The following is a 7,369-nucleotide window of genomic DNA, read 5'->3' on the forward strand; positions in this document are numbered from 1 at the left end:
ATATATTATTCATATAGAATTGAACACGTTTTAAATATTAGGGGGTCTGAATACTTTCTGGAATGCACTATACAGGCTATTCATTTTTCATGAAATGGCTTTCTTTTACACTTTGGCAAGTGTTTATGTAGGCTATTTATTTGTTTGTTTATTGTACATGAAGGTAAACCATAAATGCCAATGCAGTAACAGACCCCAATTTTGAGGAGTGAATGGACACATCAGTACATCACTACTGCTCATAACAGCACTGTTTCTTTAACTGCCAGTGCTGAGAWACTCGTCATGATAATCCATTGGAMTTCTGTGAACCAATCATGTGCTGAACTGTACAAAGAGATCTAGTCCCTCCCCCAGCCTCAGCACCATAAGCCTAGCGTCGTCGAGAAGCCTGCTTTTTATTTTAGGTATGGCTACTGGAATCTACCATTCTACAATGCATAGAGCTGGGAGAGACAGAGCCGCGCTCATATTGAAAGATAGGACTAATATTTAAAACGGTGTTCAATTCTATATGAATAATATATTTTAGGAACTGGGATTATATTGCAATGTATTACAAACCAAGACCTTTACGAAGTCCAAGSGATCATCATTCATGGAAATGAGGATTCTAATGAAGATAAAGGTTTTCCTATGGCGGCGGCTTCTGCTTRTCTTCCTCCTGGGGAATACAATAGAAGCGCAGACGCGCTACACCATCCCGGAGGAGCTGAGTGTGGGATCCGTTGTTGGGAATATAGCTAAAGATCTGGGTTTGAATTTGTCTGAGATTTCCGATCGTAAACTTAGAATAGCTTCCGAGGGTGGTAAGCAGTATTTCAGTGTGGATTTGGGAAAAGGCGAGCTCGTTGTTAATGAGAGGATAGACAGAGAAAGTCTTTGTGGAGGAAATGCCAAGTGTCTGTTGCCTTTAGAGGCTATTATAGAAAACCCARTACAGCTGTATCGTGTTGAGATCGAAATTCAGGACATAAATGACAATTTACCACTTTTTCAAAGCAATAGACATGTTTTAAATATTGCGGAGCACACACTACCAGGCGCAAGATTTCGTTTAGAATCAGCACAYGACCCCGACGTTGGCTCCAATTCTTTACGCWCATATACACTTAGTAAAAATGAACATTTRGTGCTAGATATTAAAACAAATAAAGATGGGTCAAAAGTATCCGAATTGATTTTAGAAAAGGTATTGGACAGAGAAAAACAGTCCGTACACAGCCTGCTTCTAACAGCCGTAGATGGTGGGAATCCTGCTAGATCGGGCACAGCAGAAATTATTATTCGGGTACAAGACATAAACGATAATGCACCCATCTTTGAGGAAAGTGGATATGATATCCAAGTGGTTGAAAATACACAACCAGGAACTATCGTTGTCACTGTAAAKGCAGTCGACCGTGATGATGGAGTCAATCGTGAGATCGTTTACTCATTTGGACCACACACCTCAGAGTCCCTACAGAACCTTTTAACTGTTGATCCCCAAACTGGCGAAATAGTGGTTAAGGGAGAGATAGATTATGAAGAGAGAAATTCGTTTAAAATTGATGTTCTTGCCACAGACAAAGGCATTCCACCAATGCAAGGCCTATGTACTATTAATGTTGAAATTYTGGATTTGAATGACAATTCCCCAGAGATAATTTTTAAGTCTCAGCCTAGTCCTGTTAGTGAAGACGCGCCTGTTGGAACAGTTATAGCTTTGATAAGTGCCAAGGACGTAGACTCTGGAGATAATGGCAACGTCAACTTGAATATAGCGCCAGGCTTACCTTTTAAATTAAAACCATCTGTATCTAACAACTACGCGTTGGTTACGGACACCAGTTTGGATAGAGAAAAAAATCCAGAGTACACTGTCGAAATTAAAGCTTCTGACTCCGGAACACCGTCTCTCAACTCTAGAAAAACAATTAATGTTCGTATTTTAGATGTTAATGACAACCCTCCAGTTTTCTCCCAACCTTCTTACACTGTTTACGTCAGAGAGAACAATGCTGCTGGATCAATAATGTGTTCAGTGTCCGGCTTCAGATCCAGATATAGGAGAGAATGCGAAGATATCTTATTCTATATTAGACTCTAAAGTACAAGACGTGTCTGTCTCGTCCTATATTTACATAAACTCAGATAACGCAGCATCTACAGCATGCACTCGTTTGACTATGAGAAAACTGAAGGTGTTTCAGATACAGGTCCAGGCAAAGGACCACGGCTCTCCGTCTCTGAGCAGCAACGTCACGGTTCATGTTTTTATCCTGGACCAGAACGACAATGCTCCCGCTGTTATTTACCCTTCCACTGTCATGGGCTCTGTCTCCCATCAGAAGATGCCCCGGTCCGCTAAAGCAGGCCACCTCACCACTAAGATATCGGCAGTGGACGCAGACTCGGGTCATAACGCCTGGATTTCCTATAGGCTGTGGAGGCCACAGACTCGTCTCTGTTCAGTGTGAATCTTTACACAGGGGAGGTGAGACTAAACGCGCTGTTTCAGAGCAGGATGACTCCTCTCAGAGCTGCTTATAGAGATACAGGACAATGGGGAGCCGGTCCAGTCCGCCACAGTCACAGGTCAACATACTGTTAGAGGACGGGCTCCACGAGCCCATCTCGGACTTCCGCCAGAAACAGCCGAGCCCAGCAAGAGAAACAGTAAAATCACCTTTTATTTGACATCTCTCTGCCTCAGTGTCCGTTTTGTCTTTGTTGACTTTCTCATCTTAGTGGTGAAGTGCGTTAAGAAACAGTAGGAGCAGCTCGAGTTGCTGTATCAGACGGGCTGACTCTGACGGATACAAGAATCCAAACAGAAAACCTGCAGCTCCAGCTCAACACTGACGGCCCTATTAAGTATGTGGAGGTCCTGGGAGGGGACATGTTGTCTCAGAGCCAGTCCTTCAGGTCGTGTCTCTCTCCAGTGTCCGAGTTCAGTGATTTCACCCTCGTTAAGCCCAGCAGCACCACTGACTTTCAGGACATGATAAACGTGCTTGATGCATCATTACCTGACAGTGCGTGGACGTTCGAGAGCCAACAGGTGAGCACATTGTTTGAATTGGTAATTGAAATGGAAGTTATTAAACTTGCTATTGTTCCCATATATTTATATGTCGTACAATGCATAATACGGCTTGGTTTCGTAAACACTTTTCCTGTAATATGCAATGAAAATAAAATGTATAGCATTAGGAGCTTCTTTTTTTCCAGTTAATTTGCTTTCCTTTACACTTTTCACGTGAGGTTTCAAGCATTAATTGAACTTTCCATGTCCTGAGTGGTTTTGTGCTGTGCTGTCTAACGTCAGTGGTCAACCTGGTCTCACAGCATTTTGTATTATTCTGTACGTAAATCCGAGACATTCCTTTTAGTATGATATGTTACCTTTCCTATGGTACGTACTAATTTGTGAATGTCCATCGCCCATTTCGTATGGAATGTTACTCATTTGAAATACTTATGAGATTTAGTTTAGAAGTTAGGTTAAAGGGTTAGGGGACGGGTTAGCTAATATGTTAAGTAGTTGCAACGTTGCTAAAAAGTAGTAAGTAGTTTAAAAGTGGGCAATTAGTTGTAAAAAGTAATTAGTTCAAATGCTAAAGTTGTCCGTGATGAGATTTGAACTTGCACACCTTTGGGTTGCTAGACGTTCGCGTTATATGCCCAACCATCCACTCGACCAACCACCCTACTTTTGTTTTTGCCTTAAGTAACATCTGTCTTATGTAACCATACCAAATGTAACATACAATATATATACAGAAGTATGTGGACACACCTTCAAGTTAGTGGATTTGGCTATTTCAGCCACACCCATTGATGACAGGTGTATAAAATCGAGCACACCCGCCATGCAATCTCCATAGACAAACATTGGCAGTATAAAGTCCTTAGTGAAGAGCTCAGTGACTTTCAACATACCACAGTCATAGGATGCCACCTTTCCAACAACTCAGTTTGTAAAATTTCTGCCTTGCTAGAGCTGCCCTGGTCAACTGTAAGTCCTGTTATTGTGAAGTGGAAAACGTCTGGGAGCAACAACAGCTCAGCCGTGACGTGGTAGGCCACACAAGCTCACAGAATGGGTCCGCCGAGTGCTGAAGCACGTAGCGTGTAAAAATCATCTGTTCTCGGTTGCAACACTCACTACTGAGTTCCAAACTGCCTCTGCAAGCAACATTAGGACAAGAATTGTTTGTCGGGAGCTTCATGAAATTGGTTTCCATAGCCGAGCAGCTGTACACAAGCATAAGATCACCATGAACAATGCCAAGCATCTGCTGGTTCTCTGAAGTGATGAATCACACTTCAACATCTTGCTGTCCGACAGGATCTGGGTTTGGCTGATGCCAGGAGAATGCTACCTGACCCAATACATAGTGCCAACTGTAAAGTTGGCTGGATGTGGACTAATGGTCTGGGGCTGTTTTTCATGGTTCGGGCAAGGCCCCTTAGTTCCAGTAAAGGGAAATCTTAATGCTACAGCATACAATGACATTCTAGACGATTCTGTGCTTCCAACTTTGTGGCAAAAGTTTGGGGAAGGCCTTTTCCTGTTTCAGCATGACAATAACCCTGTGCACAAAGCGAGGTCCATACAGAAATGGTTTGTCGAGATTGGTGTGGAAGAACTTGACTGGCCTGCACAGAGCCCTGACAACCCCATCGAACACCTTTGGGATGAATTGCAACACTGACTGCGAGCCAGGCTTTATCGCCCAACATCAGTGCCCGACCTCACTAATGCTCTTGTGGCTGAATAGAAGCAAGTCCCCGCAGCAAAGTTCCAACATCTAGTGGAAAGCCTTCCCAGAAGAGTGGAGGCTGTTATAGCAGCAAAGGGGGGACCAACTCCATATTAATGCCCATAAAATGAAATGTTCGACGAGCAGGTGCCCACATACTTTTGGTCATTTACTTTATCACACCAATTTGTGCGTCACAAATATATGTTTACTATTTCACGTCTATTCTGAGAACAAGCTTCAGTGGTTCCTTTTGGCGCTGTCCACTACCTTCAGTATCCAAAAGTTACCACAGCCACAACACCAAGATGGCTTTTTGGTCTTAATTTAAGGTTTTGTTTACGCATAAGGTTCGCAGTGTGGTTAAGGTTAGGGTTAGGTTTAAAATCACATTTTAAGAAGGTAAATTGTAGAAATGGGCAGGGTTTATGACTTTGTGGCTATGGTAACTAGTGACGACCACTACCGTGGTGCTGAACGTGAAAACAAATGTACGCGTTCTTCCAGCACATTGATTCTGACTCAACGGCATACCTTATTTATGTTGTTATAGGATTTTGTGCTATTTAAAACAGTGTTTTTCAGCAATATCATATAGGCCTACATGCAAATTATCTGTAGCCAAGAATTTCTCATGTGTTCTTCTGAAAGTATTGCTTCTCCAAAATACACTAAAATAACTCATACATTGCCTAAAAAAGATCATAGCCAAATACTAATGCAGTGCGACTTATGGATCAAAATGAAAGGTTCCACATGTGCATCTTGTAACAGTCAATTCGTGAAACCCTAAACTGTCCTACATCTACAGTGTTACACTCTTCCAGTTTTATCCCAGTTTGACCACATATCCAGTTTAATCAAATATCCCATTGATAAATGCATGTTTTAGGACATAAACAAAGATTCAGTTCAAATGATTATCCTATGATTTGTGTGCCCCACTAAAATACAAAGTAATCAAGCCAGTTCATCTCTATCTCTATGCCTGCCTATTACATGAACTCTCAGCCTAAATCTTTGGCTCCACTGTTACTTTAACTCAGAGCTGCTCCTAATAGTAATCTATTGGAGCTCTGTAAACCAATCATGTGTCGAACTGTACAAAGAGATCTAGTCCCTCCCCCAGCCTCAACACCATATCCCCTACAATGAACAGAGCTGGGAGAGACATAGCTGGGCTCACATCGATGTACAAGTATTGGATTTAGCCGTTCATTTCAGCAATTCCTGGGTATTTAGTAATTGCATTGCATTCTCTTGCGATGTGTGACGGATCAAGTGCTTTATCTATTGCACGCTATTTGTGGAGATGTGGACGCTAGTCGCAGTCCAAGATTAATATTTTTCCAGGCTGGGCAGCTTAGTGGAGTTCTTTCTTCTGTGATACAATTAGAGGCGCAGACTCGATACACCCTATTACCCGAGGAAGCTTGATCGTGGAAGCCTTCCTGTTTGTTGGGAAATTATTAGCTAGGACTTGGGCTTTTGACATTCTCCTCAAGACTCCCTGAATCGCCAAACTGAAAGCGGATAGCCCCCGGGGAGTTCCTGGAAGCAAATATTTCCCGCTGGTGCATAATAATTGGGAAAAAAAAGGGCCGAGCTCATCCTGTTAAATGAACGGATAGACAAGAAGAGTTCTTTGAGGTTCGGAACCAAAGAAAAAGCCCCAGCCGAGTTGTTTGTTATCTTCTGCAGTGGTTATCATTGAAGGATCCACTTCAAGTTTTTATCGAAGTGAGGTTAGAAAATATGCTGGCGATGATAATATGAAAGACCAACTCTCCACGTTTCAAGTCTGAGATGAAAACACGGAGTGTAAGTGTGGCGTGAATCAATCGTCTACCAGGGGCAAATGTAATTCCGTTGGAAACGGCACAGGACCGGATGTTGGAGCAAATTATGCGCACTACTTACAACCCCCTTGGCATACAAACTAACTTTCTTCCCAAGTGAATGTTAAGAGATAGCATATGTTGACGGAACGAAAGATTTCCTCGAACTTGTCTTTCGAAAATTGCACCGACTGACAAGACAAAACAGTTCGGTTCCCCCATCTCAATTTCTTACAGCATTTGATGTAGACTGTTCTTCCTGGCTAGATTGTGGGAATAAGCGAAATATTTACAGTTATCGTTTAAGATATCAATGACAACGCACCAAGTTTGAGCAAGACTTGTTATGAGATCCATTTAGTGAAAAATACCAATCCTGGAACGTTAGTATTGACTGTTAAAGCTGACGATTTAGATGAGGGCTCTAACAGTGCTATGTATTATTTCAGTTCGAGTCACAAACACCAGATGACGTGCAAAAAACGTTTTGCTATCGACCGAAGAGACAGGAGAAATAACATTGTCACACGAGTTAGATTACGAAATTGGTCCCTCTTACAAATTTGATGTATGTGCGAGAGACAAAGGCACGCCATCTTATGCGTAGGCACACAGCGATGTTCAGGTGAACGGTTTATAGGATGTTAATGAATAACTCACCTGAGTATACCAATCACCGCTCCTCACCCAAACCCTGTTAGTAGAGGACCTGCACCCCTAGTAGTGGTTACCATTAATAATGAATATCAACTAGATTAGTCTGCAAAAGTTATTATTGGG

The 7,369-nt window shown here is 42.3% G+C and overlaps 2 pseudogenes; both read left to right on the top strand.

Moving 5' to 3' along the window:
- LOC111950144 (protocadherin gamma-A11-like) overlaps positions 1 to 7,369 on the top strand; it is a 105,486-nt pseudogene that overhangs the window by 75,004 nt on the left and 23,113 nt on the right.
- On the top strand, positions 399 to 2,701 carry LOC111950151 (protocadherin gamma-C5-like; annotated as a pseudogene).

The sequence above is a fragment of the Salvelinus sp. IW2-2015 genome, linkage group LG23, assembly GCF_002910315.2.
Source record: "Salvelinus sp. IW2-2015 linkage group LG23, ASM291031v2, whole genome shotgun sequence".
Lineage (NCBI taxonomy): Eukaryota > Metazoa > Chordata > Actinopteri > Salmoniformes > Salmonidae > Salvelinus > Salvelinus sp. IW2-2015.